Here is an 18,527-nt window from a genome sequence, read left to right as displayed (position 1 = left end):
CAACCTCCCCGCGCATGCTCCTTGGCAAGAGATAAACACAGGCGGAGAGGCACTACATGTAAACCTCAGTTTTTTTTTGCTCAGTGGCTATGGTGTTAGGCTGCTGAGCACAAGGTCGCGGGATCGAATGCCGGCCCCGGCGGCCGCATTTCGATGGGGGCGAAATGCGAAAACACCCGTGTACTTAGATTTAGGTGCACGTTAAAGAACCCCGGGTGGTCGAAATTTCCGGAGTCCCCCACTATGGCGTGCCTCATAATCAGAAAGTGGTTTTGGCACGTAAAACCCCATAATTTAATTTTTTTTTTGTAAACCTCAGTTTTATATGTTTATAAAGTAAAGCGAATATGCCAAAAAGAATGATTGCATGGTTCTTAAGATATTAAATAAGTGAATGAAAAAAAGAAATTGAAAAACACGTAAACTCTTGGTAGACATTGATAGAAAACACTGGGCAACACGAAGATTTCCTCAACAAGCTAAAATGTCTAATATAGCAAACTCATTACAAACCCTTTGTTTGTAAGAACTACTGGACAACATAAACATTTCCAGAATAAGCTAACAATTAAAGAACAAAAACGAGATTTTAAACTCATTGTGTCTAAGAAACACTTGGCAGTACAAACATTTGCACAATAAGCTAACAGTATAAAATCTATAGACAGGGGATAAACTCTTTGCCTTTCAAAAATGTGAATAAGCTACCAAACTCAATACAAAACACACAGACAAGAACAGTACATAAAGTGCAGAGGTTATAATAATGAAGTGGCAAAATGCAGATTTTATGGGAGGGGATAAATTAAGGTCAGGGGCTGTAACAGCTTGAATGAAGCTGGTGCATTATACTGTGATGAAGTTCATTGTCCTTTTATACAAAGACTACCACATAATCGAGAATGTGTTTCTACGCACAGTTGATCACTGAATATGCTCGTCCGCGATGTCACTGCGATTTATTTTGCGGGCGAGTTCTTTGTGCCCATGAAGAACTGCTATGGGATTTAATCGCATTTGTCCCATTTGACCTCGGGTACCTTTTGACGCAACGGAGTTATGAAAATGGTCTCTCAAATGTGCATGACGTGACTGGGATAGTCAAAGCAATTTTCACAAGCTTAGCCACCTCGGGCAAAAGATCTTGCAGCTGCTCACATTTATCGACCAAAAACATCTCCACAATGCCCTAAAACGTTTGCAAGAGTGTATTGCGCTGTCTTGCTATGCCAATGAGCATACTACGGTGAACCTTGAGCCATTCAGGCTCAAGATCTTGCCTGTAGAACTTTAACAGGTACGTGCTGTCATTATATTCAGTCAAAAACTGCTCAATCTGTGTCATGTGCTGCCAAATTTCTGGTGGATACGTGTCATCCAACGAGGAATCTACTGTGTCCGATACTTTTTAGAACCACTGGCGGTACATACTGTCGGCCGAAGGAAATACTTGAGGTACAGATCTGTAGTCATACTGTCGTGGAGCCTTTCTTTGCCTGGGCGCAGGAGCTTCTTTCCTTTTAACATTTGGTTCCAATTCACATGCCTCTGCATGTGTCTCGTTCCAAAATCAGCAAAATCCTTCCTTCCTAAGTTCACTAAGACTCTCCCTGATGGCCTCGACCATTTTTTCTGGTTGATCAAATCTCAGTGCTGCTTTCTGCAACGCTGTAATTACTGATTATAATCATGAAAACATGAGTGTCAGGAGCTTAAGTATGAAGTATGTGTTTAATTTTGACAGCACTTTCAAAAATCCACTGGCTTTGGCTCTGGTGTTGTTCTGTTCTGATGCTAGGCCATGAAAAAACGAGATCAGGCGGCCGTAGTTCTCAACAATCAACTTCAGAGAAGTGGCCCTTAGCGTCCATCTTGTGGGACAAAACTTCCGCAAGTTTACACCCTTATTAACTTTCGGAAATGCCTGGAAGATATTGTTACGGGGATGTTGGGTGTATAGAAGATTGTATTTATAATATATATACAGAATGAGTCAGAGTAGTTAAGATAGCTGACCCCCAACAACACGCAGCAGCCAGCGTCCCGCAATCTTCTTCTTCCTCTCTTTCATCCTTCCGTAACTGGACTCCCCTGGGTGGTGAAGCGCCGTCTCGGCACATGGTGGGCGAAGAATCGCAAGTGAAGTATGGCTTCAGCCATGAAACATGCATGACGTCAACAGGCGTCGGACTTGATGCATCAAACTGTAGTAGCAAAATCTTTTACTTTACGATGTTAACTTGTCGTAGGACTTCATGAGGCCCTGTGTAGCGAGAAAGAAGCTTCTAGGAGAGGCCAACCTAACGACATGGTGACCAAAGGAGCACCCAAGCACCAGGCGCGAACTTAACATAGCGATGGCACTGATCATGACCCTCTTTTTGTATATGTGGTGATGCTAATAAACGAGAATGGGCGACTTGACGTGCCATGTGAGCACGATCGATGACTTCATGAGCATACTCAGTTGCAACACGTGGCACAGAAGGGAGGATGGTGTCAAATGGCAATGTGGGGTCGTTACCATACTAAAGATAAAAGGGTGAATATTGACACGTGTACTTGTCTTTATGGGGTGACACGTTTTGCCGCCTAACAAATGTTATCGCACAGCGCGGGACGCGCCTGCATGTATCCGAAGTTTATGGAAAGTTATCGATGCTTCTATCCGCAGTCTGTTGTTGCCGAACCTTGTGTTATCTGATTTATTCGCCTGACGCGAATGATGTAGAACTTTATGGAAGGCACGCGGGTCCCAATGATTAATCTAGAACATTCGATGACTGCTGTATAAAAGCCGACGCGCTTGACCCGCTGATCAGATTTTCGACGATCGCCGACCGTGTTCGCCGCTATCGTTGTGCTATAACTGTAGCCTCTTTTGTGGGCACAGGTTCACCCAATAAAGGTTAGTTTTGTGTTTCACAGTATTGCTACTGTGTTCTTTGACGTCACAACCACGTGACAATATGCTACAGTGTCATGTTGGGACAAGTTGTACGTGAACGTCACGTAGGCCAACGTGGTGTCCCAGTCGCGGTGATCGTTAAGGACATACATCGACAGCATCTCTGTAATTGTTCAGTTGAGGCATTCCGTAAGACCGTTCGTTTGTGGGTGGTAGGCGGAGGACAGCTTGTGCTCAGCGGCACAAGAGCGGAGGAGGTCGTCGACAACTTGAGACAAGAATGAGTGGCCGCGGTTTCTAAGTAACTCGAGGTGCGCCGTGGTGGAGAATGATGTGCTGGAAGAGAGAATCAGCGATGTTTGTTGCGCAACTAGTCAGCAATGCCTTTGTTATTGCGTAGCGTGTCGCATAATCAGTAGTGATGACGATCCACTTATTCCCTCTAGTCGTCGTCGGAAAAGGGCCAAGCAGGTCAAGGCCTATGCGAAAGAACGGTTCAGAGGGAACTTCAATTGGATGATTACAACAAATGCGCCAAATAAAACAATCGACGAAAGAAGGAGACAGGAGACAACCACATGACAGATTGCATGAGCATCGATATAAGATGGAAAACCAGCTGTCCGGTCACATTAGTGCACATTGTAAGGCTCCCAAGTGGATTACAGATTTTAATAGAACCTATGTTTTGAACAGAGCTGATGATCAGCTGACAAGGGAGATATTGGAAGCGCTTGAGATCAAGAAGCGTGGTGATAATTGTATCAGTGAAGCCTCAATTTTTCTATTGACAAAGGAACTGGCGTATCTTGGGAGCGGCACTTAGAAGTTGTTCTGTATCGTGGTTTTGTTGTGCGATGCAGATGACAGCCCTGTTTCTTGTTGTTTTGATCCTTGACAGCAGCTATTTATTCCTGTGTCAAGAAATAAAACGCTCAGTTGCTAGTGCGCCTAAGTGGTTGTCTCGTGTCTCCTTCCTTCGTTCGTTGTTTTATTTGGCGCCTTCGTTGTAATCATGTATAACCAACTCGCCCACCAGCATGTGCTCAGTGTTCAATTGGATGGAGTCGTTCGACAGGTGGCAGGGAAGGTTTCTTACAGCGCTGACACAATTCGCAAGTTGTGACATAACGACACACAGAGCCGTAGACACCTGGCCAGAAGAAACGACGTCATACGCGGTCGTGTGTATGCAAAACTCCAAGGTGTCCTGTCGTCAGTGCATCGTAAAGTTGTTTGAGAGCGACGGATCACAGATGACGAGGAAGGACAATTAAGGAGCAACTCAGGGCCGCCAGGGTTGATATTGCGGCGATAGAGGATGCCGTCGTGCAGCACGAACATGCGGCACATGGCGTCAGTGCTGCCAGATTGCACTCCGGCGATCATGGACTGTAAGGATACGTCGCATTGTTGGTCAGCGCCCATGTCGGTCATGTCAGTAAAAGCCATCATGCAGGTAACCGGATGATGCGCAGCAGGATAAGGGGGACCCACAGCGTGAGGAGAGAGGCAGTCAGCATCCTTGTGGAAACATCCAGTCTTGTAATTGACAATAAACAAAAATTCCTGGAGCTGCAAAGCCCACTGACCAAGCCGTCCCGTCAGGTCCCGGAGAGAAGACAGCCAGCAGAGTGTGTGGTGGTCTGTAACGACCGAAAATGTGCGGCTGTACAAATATGGCCGGAACTTCGCAACAACCCAAACTAAAGCCAAGCACTCCTGCTTGGTGATGGAGTAATTTCTTCCGGCAGGTGACAGCAGGCGGCTGGCATAAGCTATCACGCACTCGGTACCATTCTGTTGCTGGGCGAGAACAGCGCCGATGCCATGGCTGCTTGCGTTAGTGTGGACTTCGGACGGTGCAGATTGATCAAAGTGGGCAAGTGTGGGAGCGGTGGTCAGAAATCCGATGAGAGCGGCAAATGCGTGAGCTTGCTCCGGGCACCATGAGAATGGCGTGTTTAGAAGACTTATCAAAGGCCGAGCAATGTCGGCGAAGTTTTTGATGAAACGGTGAAAGTAAGAACACAGGCCGACGAAGCAGCGCACGTCAGAAGCAGAATGTGGCACAGGGAAACTGCGTACGGCACAAACTTTTTCCGGATCTAGTTGGACACCGGATGCGTCAACGAGGTGTTCCAAACATGGTAATCTGACAGCATCCGAATCGACACTTAGTGGAGTTCAGTTGGAGGCCGGCTTTTTGGAAGACCACAAGAATGGCAGCGAGTGGGGTAAGGTGGCTGCCAAACGGGGGAGAAAAAACAGTAATGTCGTCAAGGTAACAGTGACATGTGGTCCATTTGTAGCCTCGCAGAAGAGAGTCCATCGTATGTTCAAATGCTGCAGGAGCATTTGCATAAACAAAAGGCCATGACTTTGAACTGATATAAGCCATCCGACTTGATGAAGCCCATCTTCTCGAGGCCCATTTCGTCAAATGACATATGCCACTAGTCAGATTGAAGATCGATGGACGAGAAGTATTTAGCTCCGTGCAAGCAATCCAAGGTGTCATCGATGCGTGGTAGTGGGTAGACGTCTTTTCGTTTGATCTTGTTTAAGTGGCGATAATCGATGAAAAACGCCAAGTACAATCTCTCTTTTTCACAAGGATGACAGGCAAAGCCCCAGGACTGGCTGATCACTCGATGACCCCTTTGCGGAGCATTTCGTCCACTTCTGATCGGATGGCTCGACGTTCAACATGCGATACACAATAGGGACGCGGACGAAAAGTATTTATGTCTCCAGTGTTTATACGGTGCCGAACAACAGATGTTTGGCCTGAAGACCTGCCGCTGAAATCAAAGATGTCACTGTACAATTCAAGCAGGAGACGCATGTCCGTGGCCTGTGCAGAGGTGGGGTCAGGTGCAATCATTTTTGCGAAGTCATCCATTAAGGAATCAGTGCTGTGAGCTGCAATTGGCACTAATAAACCATTCTCGGCATTCAGACTCAATGTCAAATTCGGAACCAATCGAAACGCTGGCCAAGAACATGCGGGCTGGAATCACTTGAGGGCACAAGCTGAAATTCAAAAGTGGTAGAATGATGTCATTATTAGTAACCGTGAGCAGCATATGCGGAACAGCAACGTTCCGGTTGAAAAGCATGTCGATGGTGGGGCGGAGCACATATTTACAGTCAGGAACCTGTGGCTGGGCGGTCAAAGTGACGTAAGTAACTGCCTCGGGTGCCAGACGCACATTATGAAGCGAGCACAAGTGCGGTGGGGCGATGCTCGGAGCATCAGTGAGTTGAGGCACTTCTTACTGAAGAAAGCCGGTCGGCAGTCGATGAGAGCAGAATGAATGGATAAAAAGTCCAATCCAAGGAGAACGTCGTGGTGGCAGTTGTCGATCACAGCAAAGAGAACAGAAGTAGGGCAGCCGGCTATACTTAAACGCGCAGTACACATTCCAAGAACAACCAGCACGCCATCGTCGGCCACACGAAGCACTCGGGCAGCTTCTGGGGTGAGGACCGTCTTTCAAATCAAATCAAAAGGGAGTTTTATTACACAATATGAAAAGTGCGTACAAAGATATGTGGTCCCATAGCCTAAAGTGGCTAGTGATGGGCCCAATACAAAAGCTTATTACAATAATTAGTGGTCTTATACAAACAAAATAGCTTATACAAACAAAACAAATGACTGTGAGCAAACAGTCTGTGTAGGGGGCGCTTATTCCGATTCGAAAGTTGTTAATCAAGGAGTGCCGCCGGGCTCAATACTGGGACCCTTGTTGTTTTTCACATTAACGACTTACCCGATGTTCTTGACCTTTCTAATGCCATTTTATATGCTGATGATACCACTATTTCCATGTCTGATAACTCTTTAGCAACCTTATCCTTAAACTGAACAATGAACAAGCAAAAGTTGTTGAATGGTGTCAGTTAAATCATTTAATTTTAAGCGCTCTCAAAACTCAGTTCATGATATTTAAAACAAAGCAGAAGATCGTGCCGTTTTCCCCCCGAGTAACTCTCGACAGTCACCTTATTCCTGCAGTGAACTGTGTTTTGTTCCTTGGCATAAAATTAGATTCTCACTTGAAATTTACTAATCATATTGCGTTTGTTAAACACCCACCGTGGTTGCTCAGTGGCTATGGTATTAGGCTGCTGAGCACAAGGTCGCGGGATTGAATCCCGGCCACGGCAGCCGCATTTCGATGGGGGCGAAATGCGAAAACACCCGTGTACTTAGATTTAGGTTCACGGTAAAGAACCCCAGGTGGTCGAAATTTCCGGAGTCCTCCACTACGACGTGCCTCATAATCAGAAAGTGGCTTTGGCACGTAAAACCCTGTCATTAATTAATTGCGTTTGTTAAACAGAAAACAGCTTTCGGCATAAGAGCTGTCATAAAATCACGTGCATTCTTTTCAGAACACGCATTATTATCTCTATACTCTGCATTCATTCACAGTCATATCGCCTATGGTATTGCTTCCTGGAGAAATACGTATAACTGCCACCTCTCGTCTATTCAACACATACAAAACCAGGCTATTCGCATAATCACCAACAGTTCCTTTTACTCAAATGCTCTCCCGCTACTCCAGGCAAACTTTATACTACCTGTATCTGGCTTGTTTAAGTATCATCTAAGTGTTTTCTTTTTTAACTTACTTAACAAACAGCTTCCTAACGAATTTGTGGACTACAATTTACTCCCTAATACCAACAACACTAGGTTTGCGCACAATTACAACTTTTTATTACCTAAATGTAACACAAACTATGGGAAAATGGCGTTTTCAGCAATAAAAATATGGAATGACCTACCCCATTCACTTAAGCTAACGTCATCTTTGAATGTATTCAAACATGAGTTAAGATGCTTTATTTCTTTTTGTATATAGTTTCATGTCCTATAACATGTTCTCTGTATAATTATGCTTTTTGATATAGTACTTTTTTTGTTTGTTTTCTCTTACCAATGTATTGCAATACGCGCATTCATTTGTTTTCCTTGTACTTTTTTATATTTGCTGCTTTAACCCAGGTTTTGTACACACCTTTTTTTTCTTTTTAGAACCGAGGGTCCCGTTGCAGTCATTGACTTTGGGACCCTCGTCTGCATACTATTGTTTACTCATTGTTTTTTGAATGACAAATAAACTGAAACTGAACTGAACTGAACTAAAAGTATCAAATCGCAGAACTGCGCTTAAAACGAACAAAACAAAAACAAAACTCAACAATGTGCTTGACAAGATAAGAAGTGGCATTTGCATGTAATGTCAAAATTTCTTGCGAGTTTCATTTCAAGAGGCAAATTGTTCCACAGCTTAACACCAGAGAATTGAATTAATCTTTTGCCGTACACATTCGAACATAAAGGGAGATTAAGATTACTGTTGCATCGACGGAAACGTGAAAATGGCATGCGGCAGAGGTATGTTTGTGTTTATTATTTTATTTACTAAGCAGGAAATCTTGTAGTCTCGTACGTCAGTAAATGGCAGTATATGCAGCCTCTGAAATAGAGGATTAGAGGGATGATGCACCGAGGAGAAAGTAATTGCAGGAACAGCTCATTTTTCTAATCGGAATAACGGAGTAAGGTATGTTATGTACATTTGGCCCTACGACTCGCAACAATTGCTAAGGTGTCAGTGAAATAGGCTAAAATATAATATTCGTAGCAATGTCAAATCAAAGTATTGACGTGCTTGTATGAGAGTGTAACAGTTGAATGACAACTTTTTACAAACGGTATTTGTGATAACAGAGCAACGTGACTGAGTTGGCTATCTTGTGTGCATGTCTTCCATGTTAAACCTATCGCACGTGATCCGATAAGCGATGCACCGTGTCTACATAAACCCTTGTTTTTCCTGCAATAAAGGAATCTTGCAAAAGCTGCTGCTGCGTCCACATCGGTCATTACAGTATTGATTTGGTCTCTCCAATTAAGGGGACTGTCAAATATAATGCCTAGATACTTAATAGTCGGAACACATTCAGTGGTTCGATTGTTTAATGATATGCTAATTGAAACGTAGTTCAGAGTTTTCATTCGTGAATGGAAAATAACGCATTTTGTTATGTCGGCATTTAGTAATAGTTGATTTTCACGAAACCACATCGAAACAGCTAGTAGTTAATTGGATACAGTATATTGTAAGGTTTCAAGTGAACTACCTGTCAATAAAATTACAGTATCGTCCGCATACATTAATGTTTTAGATGATTGTAGAATTCGCGGGAAATCATTAACGTATAGATTGAATAGAATGGGACCCAATATGGATCCTTGCAGTACATCACATGTGACATTCCTAGATTCGGATAAAAAACCATCAATTAGTACTTTCTGCTTTCGCGATCTGAGATAACTGGAAAAGAAGTCATGAGCGCCATCGATAATACCATAGCACTTCAGTTTTTTCAGTAGTGCCGAGTGACAGATGGTATCAAACGCCTTTTTATGTCGATATAAATCCCAATAACCATCTTTTGCAAATGTCTACTTAGGCTAGCACTCATCACATATACGCGAGCTCCAGTGTCGACGAATATTTGGTCACGTACCCCGCAGGGGCGTCTATCAGCAGGCGTTTGGTGTGTTGCGACACCACGTACCCGAGCCCACGAGGGTCAGACCCTCCCGCATGTAGCTGTGCGCGGCTTAGCCGTGTCTGGGGAAAAGGGGATCCTGGGGGTTGAGCCGATGCTGGGTGTTTGGACTTTTGAGGCCCCCCGGTGGAGGCAGCACACCTCTTCGGCCTCGGCTTCACATAGACGGCACCTCTAGACTGACCCACCTGGAGGAAATCGGTAGTTGCCTCTTCTGGTCTCTCTCTTCCTACGACCTTCGTTTTTCTCTTACTTTCCACCTTTCCTGTCTCCTTCTTTCTTCTATTTACTTCCTTCTTCTTGGGGGCAAGGGTTAACCCTGTGTGGCTATCCAACCTTGGGTACACCATATTTGGTTATAGTGGCGGCGTATGACTGCCGTCGTGCAGACTTGTATGCAAGCTCTGCTGCGTCCCCTCGTTGGGCTCCGTGGTAGGTGGTCGGCGCTGTTGCTGAATTTTTATATATTTTCATGGAAACTGCTTTCCCCAAACTTTCTGATCGCCCTCAGAAATGAGGGTGCACCGAAGATGTCTTTAAGTTTTTTGGCAATCGTACACAGAACTTTCCCCGCTTTCATGTCATCCACTCTGATAAGCCTGAGAAGACGGTAAGAATGATCTCACCTTTCGTTGTCTCGAAATCTCTGACGGTAGTTTTCGGTCCCGGATACAAAGCATCGAAAATGGCTAGCGGTGATCTTCTCCTAGAGCTCTGCGATCAGAAACAATATGAAAAACTGTCCAAACTTGTATCTTTTGGGGGTGTTCTAGTCACAGTGACCCCACACCGTACCATGAATACTACCCGTGGCGTTGTATCAGATGCTGATCTGCTAGAATTGTCTGAAGCTGAACTTCTAGAGGGTTGGAATGATCAGAACGTGATCAATGTTAAGAGAATTAAAATACGACGTGACGGAAAAAAAATCAATACCATGCACCTAATACTTACATTTGACTCAAGCAACCTACCCAACACTATCGAGACAGGGTATGTGAAAATCAGAGTGAGACCGTACATTCCAAATCCCCTACGATGCTTTAAGTGCCAGCGATTCGGCCACAGCTCACAGAACTGCAGAAGCCGCCAGACCTGTGTGAAATGCAGTGCCTACGAATATCTATCTGAAACATGTAAAAACTCTGTCCACTGTGTGAACTGTGATGGGGAGCACGCTGCGTACTCGTGGTCCTGCCCATCGTGGAAAAAAGAAACGGAAATTGTGACAAATAAAGTAAAGCAAAATATAAGTTTCAAGGAGGCACGTAAGCAGGTATCCCACCTGCCCAAGAACTCGTTTGCCGATGTGACGCGTCAGGGGGCAGCTACACAAAGGCTTCCGGCGGCTGTTCGACCCACAGGCAGTGAGTCGGCAGTTACGCCATCTGCCCCCGAGGTGGTTGCAGCTGATGCTGCTCCGCCAACCCAGCAGAAGGAACCATAGAGCCCGAAGGTGGGCGCAGCCGAGGCTTCCCCAACCTCCCCGGCCCCTACCAGCGCTGGCAGCAGCCGGCGCAACCAAATCCCTCAGAAAGCCCCATCGACCTCCGGGCTGGTGGGCGCAGGGGTCTTGCCCTCCAAGGCGGGACTCTCTCTGGTAACCTCTCGCTCGCAAGAGCACGTGTCCGGAGCCTCACTAGAGGCAATGGACACTACACCTTTCCTGAAGGTGCACCAAGCGCCTAAGGAGCGGCGAGGCTCCCTCGAACGCTCCAGAAAGGGCAAAACCTCCATTACAGGGCCTCGAAAGAGCTCTGTAATCAAAGGCATCACTTCTGTTTCCGTACACACAGCACTAATTTACTTTAAATATGGATACACAAATTATTCAATGGAACATCAGAGGTCTCCTTAGAAACCTTTATGATTTGCAAGAACTCATCCGCAAACATAATCCAAAAGTGTTGTGTTTACAGGAAACACACCTAAAATCCAAACACACAAACTTTCTCCGAACGTATGTTACGTTTCGCAAAGATCGCGATGATGCTGTCGCATCATCGGGTGGTGTTGCGATTGTCACTGTTGTAAAGTGACGTCAGCCGCAATCAGACTGCCTTGCAAGCGCTGACGGCACGTGCGTTTATCGTTTGATATCCTTCCCTTGTTCTCCCTTTCCCCTTTCCCCCTCTCTGTTTCGTATATATATGCTCCGAGACGGAAGCAATAAAGATTCCTGTTCCAACCTTCGAACGGCGTGCTGTCGTATATAGTAAGGCATGGCACGTGTGTCGTAACTATGTAACAGTGGCGACGAGGCCAGACAGAACCCTCGAGGTGAAAAATGAATTAAGCCAGGCAGTTAAGCAGGAAACACCGGCCGCGGAAATACCGACCATGGCTCATCATCAACTACCGGAATACGATGACCAGTCCGACAACTGGAAGGCTTACATCACGAAGGCAGAAGCTTATTTTGAGGCAACTGGCGTCAGTGACTCGGGAAAGAAGAGAGCGCTGCTGGTAGCAGCATTGAGTACGCGCACCGTGCAAGTGCTCTCAGGACAGGTTGCACCGAGGAAGCCAAACTCGCTTACGTACGAGGAAGCAGTCAAAGTTTTGGATGACTACTTCGACCCCAAGCGTCATGAAATAACGGAGAGCTATCGGTTCTTCAATCGCTGTCAGTTGGAAGGTGAGCCCATTCAACAGTTCATCGTTGAAGTTCGCCGGATTGCGGATGGCTGTAATTTCGGTGGCATGCTAGACTGGATGCTTCGCGACAGGATCGTGTGTGGAGTGAGGTCAAGCGCTGTTCAGAAGCAGCTATTAGCGAAAACAGATTTGACGTTGAGGGAGGCTGAAACAATTGCCATATCAGCTCAAGCAGCGGAAAAAGATGCAAAGAAGATGTCATCTGACATTGAACCCGTGCTCAAGGTCAGTGCACGACAAGCTGATGAACTAGTGTCAGTATGTGGGCGTTGCGGAAGTCAGAAACACAACAGAAACGCCTGTGGCTGGGCGAAAGCGAGGTGTTACCGCTGTGGTGTATACGGCCATCTGGTGAAGATGTGCCAAAGCGACGTGCGGAAAGGACGGCCAAAAGCTCGCTCACAATGCAGGCAAGGAGAGGCGTTTGCAGTAACAGCGGATGTCACGAAAATGCAGACGGTGCGCACATTTGGACACTAACCGCACCCTCCAATGGTCGGCTACCATCACCTCTTCTTCGTACTTTCACATGGTGTGGCATTGACGTACCTATGATTGTGGACACCGGTTCACCGGTCTGTGTTGTGTCCAAAGAGATTTTTCAGAAAAACCGTGAACATTGGCCGCAATTAGAAACCGCATTCATTAAACTGCCCTGTTATCTTGGAGAACTTCCAGTATTAGGGAAACTGAGTATGTCAGTGTCCTACGACGACAAGGAGGTCAAGAGTTCCTTGATGGTCCTGAACTGTTCAGGTCCGAGCCTCTGTGGACGAGAGTTGATTTCCAAGTTCAATGACGCAGGATCCTCGGTGTTGAACGTATCAGTGCAACAAAGCTCTGGTCCAGGAAGCAGCCGTACCCCCGCCATTAATGCCGTCCTGTCAGAGTTCAACGACGTCTTCAGCCCCGAGCTGGGTCTAATTGACGGACACCCTGTCCATCTGAAGCTCAAGGAAGGCGCCATGCCGAAATTTTGTAAGGCCCGTTCGCTTCCATTTGCTTTACGCGACAAAGTTTCGGAAGAGATTGATAGGCTCGTAACGCTTGGAGTACTGTCACCTGTAACGCACGCCGAGTGGGCTACTCCCATTGTGCCCGTAATGAAGAAGAACGGCGCGGTTAGAATCTGCGTTGATTTTAAGGTGACCTTGAATCCCGTCTGTGAACTGGTGCAGTACCCGTTGCCAGCTATTGATGACATTTTCGCATGCCTGAACGGTGGGGACTGCTTCAGCACGCTGGATTTAAAAGACGCGTATAACCAAGTTCCCCTCGATGAGGACTCAAGGAAGATGTGCGTAATCAATACACACCGTGGGTTGTTTTGCTACAACCGACTGCCGTTCGGCATAGCTTCCACGCCTGCCATCTTCCAGCGGAAAATAGAAACAGTTCTGCAGGGCCTGACAGGTGTTCAGGCTTACCTTGACGACGTTTTGGTATCAGAAAAACTTGGTAGCACCGAAACGTTACGACAAGTACTGCAGCGTTTTCGTGAACATGGAGTGAAGCTGAGACTTGAGAAATGCAGCTTTCGCCAAGAGGCAGTGACGTATCTGGGTCATAAAATTGATCGTAAAGGTCTGCATCCAATAGAGAAGCATGTTGAAGCAATCGCGCGAGCCCCCAACTCAGAAAATGTTCAGCAGTTGAGGTCGTTTCTGGGCATGATTACATTTTATTCGAAGTTCGTGCCCAACATGTCTTCCGTACTTGCACCGCTGTACAAGTTATTGGAAAACAGCACGCGTTGGTTCTGGGGACATGCACAAGAAGCAGCTTTTCGTGAAGCAAAAAAAATGCCTTCGGGAAGCGGCTGTGCTGGCTCACTATGATCCCGAGAGACCCCTCAAGCTAGAATGTGACGCTTCACAGCACGGAATAGGGGCCATGCTTTTCCATACATTCGGAAAGATAAACAAACCTGTCGGGTTCCGTTCTAGAACGCTAACAAGGGCTGAGAAAAATTATTCCCAGCTTGAGAGGGAAGCCCTTGCTCTTGTGTTTGGAGTGTCCAAATTCCGTGATTATCTCGTAGGCCGAGAATTCGTATTGGTCACCGACCACCAGCCGCTCGTGGGCCTGCTGAAGGCGGATCGACCAACTCCAGCATTGGCAGCCGCCAGAATACAGCGCTGGGCGCTGTACTTGGGCGGATTCCGCTATCAGCTTCAATACTCTCCTGGTAAACAACTGCTCAACGCTGACGCCCTTAGTAGACTGCCACAACGGACGTCTGAGCCGAAGCCACCAGAAGCGGACCCACCAGACTATCTGTTGGCCTTGACTGTGTTCGATGAGGGAACTGTGTCAGTTGAGGAGCTAAGGCAGTTGACTGCTGGTGACCCTGCTCTCAGTCAAGTTATGCGATTCACTAAGAACGGTTGGCCGCCCTGCGCAAAAGGCTTAAGCACGAGTGTCGCACCTTTTTTTGACAAGAAATTGGAGCTTTCTTTGGCCCACGGGTTGTTATACTGGGGCCGGCGAGTAGTCGTTCCGATAGAGGCGCGACGTCGCATATTATACCTTTTGCATGAGACGCACCAAGGATCGTCCGCTATGAAGTTGGTGGCTAGATCGTCATTCTGGTGGCCAGGGTTAGATCGCGAAATTGAGGCAGTCACAGCGTCATGTCAGAGTTGGGTTCAAAACCTGCCCATGCCAGCTACAGCAACGCCAAAAAACTGGCCTGCTACTTTTGAAAAATGGGCAAGGGTGCATATCGATTTTGCGGGACCTATAGCAGGGAACATGATACTCGTAGTCGTGGACGCATACAGCAAGTGGATTGAAGCTGTGCCACTCCGACAAGCAAATGCTTCATGCACGATCAACTGCCTGCGCGGTATCTTCTGCAGATTTGGCGTGCCACGAACCATCGTATCCGATAATGGAACGCAGTTTACCGGTGACGAGTTCGCTACTTTTGTCAAGAGGAACAACATAACGCATCTGCGCACAGCTGTATATCTCCCTCAATCGAACGGACTAGCAGAAAGGGCTGTCAGGACAATTAAGGACGGCCTCAAGAAGATTGGTGAGGGGCGGTTGGAAGATAACGTAAACAGGCTGCTTTTCAATTACAGAAGGACACCTAACCGCTCTGGAAAATCACCGTCAGAGCTGCTCTTCGGATACAAAATTCGATCCCGTTTAGATACATGTTTCCCTCCTGTGCACGCAGGGCCAGCCAACGAAGCAGACGAGTGGCCACTGCCATTGCCTGAAGCTACCGTGTACGCCTGCAACTTCGGAACGGGTGAGAAATGGATTCCAGGAATTGTAGAGTCAACAACAGGCTCTCGGATGGTGAGCATTTGAACACCAGCTGGATCAGTAAGACGACATGTTGACCAGGTGCGGAACCGGGAGGATGCGACGCCACCGCTTGGTGAAGACCAAGAAGCGGCAAATCGAGAATCAAGAACAGGTACTCCTCGCGACTACCCATTGTCGCCGAGAACGCCAGCCGAAGAAGGGGGCATAACAGAACCTGAGCATGAACTTCAGCCGGAACTCGCAGGGAGCAACGCTGAACCCGTCAGATCACCCCAAGCCTTGCGGCGCTCTACACATCAAAGAAAACCAGTGCAGCGACTTCAGTATTAAGGGAGAAGAGATGTTGTAAAGTGACGTCAGCCGCAATCAGACTGCCTTACAAGCGCTGACGGCACGTGCGTTTATCGTTTGATATCCTTCCCTTGTTCTCCCTTTCCCCTTTCCCCCTCTCTGTTTCGTATATATTGACACGTGTATTTGTATTTATCGGGCGACCAGGTTTCGCCGCCTAACAAATCTTATCGCACAGCGCGGAACGCGCTTGCATGTATCCGAAGTTTCTGGAAAGTTATCGATGCTTCTATCCGCAGTCTGTTGTTGCCGAACCTTGTGTTATCTGATTTATTCGCCTGACGCGAATGATGTAGAACTTTATGGAAGGCACGCGGGTCCCAACGATTAGTCTGGAACATTCGACGATTGTGTATAAAAGCCGACGCACTTGAACCGCTGATCAGATTTTCGACGATCGCCGACCGTGTTCGCCGCTGTCGTTGTGCTATAAGTGTAGCCTGTTTTGTGGGCGGTTCGCCCAATAAAAGTTAGTTTTGTCTATCACAGTATTGCTACTGTGTTCTTAACGTCACCACCACGTGACATCTGGTGGAGGTGCTTTTGGTCCATGTACCGGACGCCCCCGACAAGCCATGATCCAAGCCCGGAACGCAAAGACAACACCAACGCAGTCCCGGACCATCGAGCAAGCCGCCGTCTTCAACAACTGCCCCCGGAGCACGGACTTTTGCCTGAGATGACCAGAAAGATTGCCATCAAGTCCACCCCAATGGCAGCCCCGGCATCGCCCATCGTGCTACAGCAGCCCAGGGAGCCTCCAACGTTCCGTGGTTCAACTTTCGAGGACCCGGAAGGCTGGCTTGAGACGTACGAGAGAGTCGCTACGTTTAACAACTGGAACAGCGACGACAAACTGCGATATGTCTTCTTCGCATTGGAAGACGCGGCCAGGACGTGGTTCGAGAACCAAGAAGCCACCCTAACGACCTGGGAACTTTTCCGAAGCGGCTTCCTGCAGACATTCGCAAGCGTCGAACGCAGAAAACGAGCCCAAGCGCTATTGGAAACCCGGGTGCAGCTACCTAATGAGACGACCGTGATCTACACGGAAGAAATGAGCCGTCTCTTCCGCCACGCCGACCCTGAAATGCCCGAGGAGAAGAAAGTCCGCCTGCTGATGCGTGGTGTGGAGGAACTTTTTGCCGGAATGGTACGAAACCCACCGAAGACCGTCGACGAGTTTCTTCACGAGGCCACCAGCATCGAGAAGACACTCGAGATGCGAAACCGGCAATTCGACCGCCGCACGACCTCGACAAACTACGCCGGAGTTCAGTCACTGGCCGCCGCCGACCTACTCGAGACTATCCGAGCTGTCGTGCGGGAGGAGCTACAAAAGCTGTTCCCATCATCACAGCCTCAAGTGGCTTCGATTGCCAACGCCGTGCGTGAGGAACTCCAACAACAACTTGGAGTAGCCCCTGAATCGCCGCAGCTTGAGCTGCAAGCGATGACCTACGCCGCCGTCGCACGCCGTCAAGGACCCCCTCCGCGACCGCGCCAGGGCCCTGTCACGCCACAGTTTCGTCGTCCGCCGCCGCCGCCGCCAGCACGACCACCCGTCGCCCAGCGCACCTACGCGAGGAAGACAGACATCTGGCGTGCTCCTGACCACCGCCCGCTCTGCTACCACTGCGGAGAAGCGGGTCACGTCTACCGACGATGTCCGTACCGGGAGATGGGACTGCGAGGTTTCGCCGTCAACGCGCCGCGTCCACAGCTTGGCGAGCGCCCACGTGACATCGCCGATTACCTCGCCGCTACTCAGTGGAGCCCTCGACGGCTGCCCGTTCGCCATCACCAGGCCGCTACCTGTCGCCGCAGCGCCGACCATACACTGGCCCAGCCCGGGACCGGTCAGCGAGCCCATATCCGGAAAACTAAAAGCAGGAACCGATGGAGGTGCGGTTGCTGTTCGACGAACTGACGAAGATCCTCCGCCGCCGACGAAGACGACGACGAAACGATCTCGACGACATAACGACACGCCGCCGTCCCGACGAAGTCAGGAAGGCAAGACTACACCGACGAACGACGACTTGACGACGCGATGTTCCAACTTCAGTTCAACACGATGCAGCCGTGATCCGACGCCACGACCTAACTGCAACGCCAGACAAAGAACTACCGACCTCGATGTGCTTCTCGACGGCCACGCGGTTACCGCCTTAGTGGACACAGGGGCTGATTACTCCGTCATGAGTGGACACATCGCCGCCCAGTTGAAGAAGATTAAGACTGCATGGGAAGGCCCTCAAATTCGCACCGCTGGAGGACACCTGATTACGCCGACCGGAATCTGCACGGCAAGGATAACCATTCATGACCGGACTTACCCTGCCACCTTCGTTATCCTCCAACAGTGTTCTCGAGACGTCATTCTCGGTATGGACTTCCTGAACCAACACGGCGCAGTCATCGACCTGAAGTCGAAGTCAATAACGCTGTCGGAAGATAAAGTGATACCGCCGGAGAGCCCTCGTAGTCACCACGCCTTGAGTGTGCTCGAAGACCAAGTGAGCATCCCGCCCCGCTCCAGCATTGTTATTTCGGTCGGCACCGAAATACCCGCTGACGTAGAAGGTGTCATCGAAGGCGACTACGTCTCCTGCTAGACCGTGAAATTTGCATCGCAAGAGGGATCGCTCGACTGCATGGAGGGAAAACTGAAGTGTTGCTGACAAACTTCAGCCCGGAGTTCAAGCACATCAACAAGGGCACGACG

The 18,527-nt window shown here is 48.2% G+C and overlaps 1 protein-coding gene and 1 pseudogene across 4 annotated transcripts in view; both read left to right on the top strand.

Moving 5' to 3' along the window:
• Nucleotides 1-18,527, top strand: part of LOC139054908 (U2 small nuclear ribonucleoprotein auxiliary factor 35 kDa subunit-related protein 2-like) — a 303,026-nt gene that overhangs the window by 91,577 nt on the left and 192,922 nt on the right. The gene's annotated exons all lie outside the window — the stretch shown is intronic.
• On the top strand, nt 11,849-15,778 carry LOC139059154 (uncharacterized; annotated as a pseudogene).

The sequence above is a fragment of the Dermacentor albipictus genome, chromosome 1 (assembly GCF_038994185.2).
Source record: "Dermacentor albipictus isolate Rhodes 1998 colony chromosome 1, USDA_Dalb.pri_finalv2, whole genome shotgun sequence".
Classification (NCBI taxonomy): Eukaryota; Metazoa; Arthropoda; class Arachnida; order Ixodida; family Ixodidae; genus Dermacentor; species Dermacentor albipictus.
Note: the sequence above shows the minus strand (reverse complement) of the source record. Positions and strands in the feature narration are given on the sequence as shown.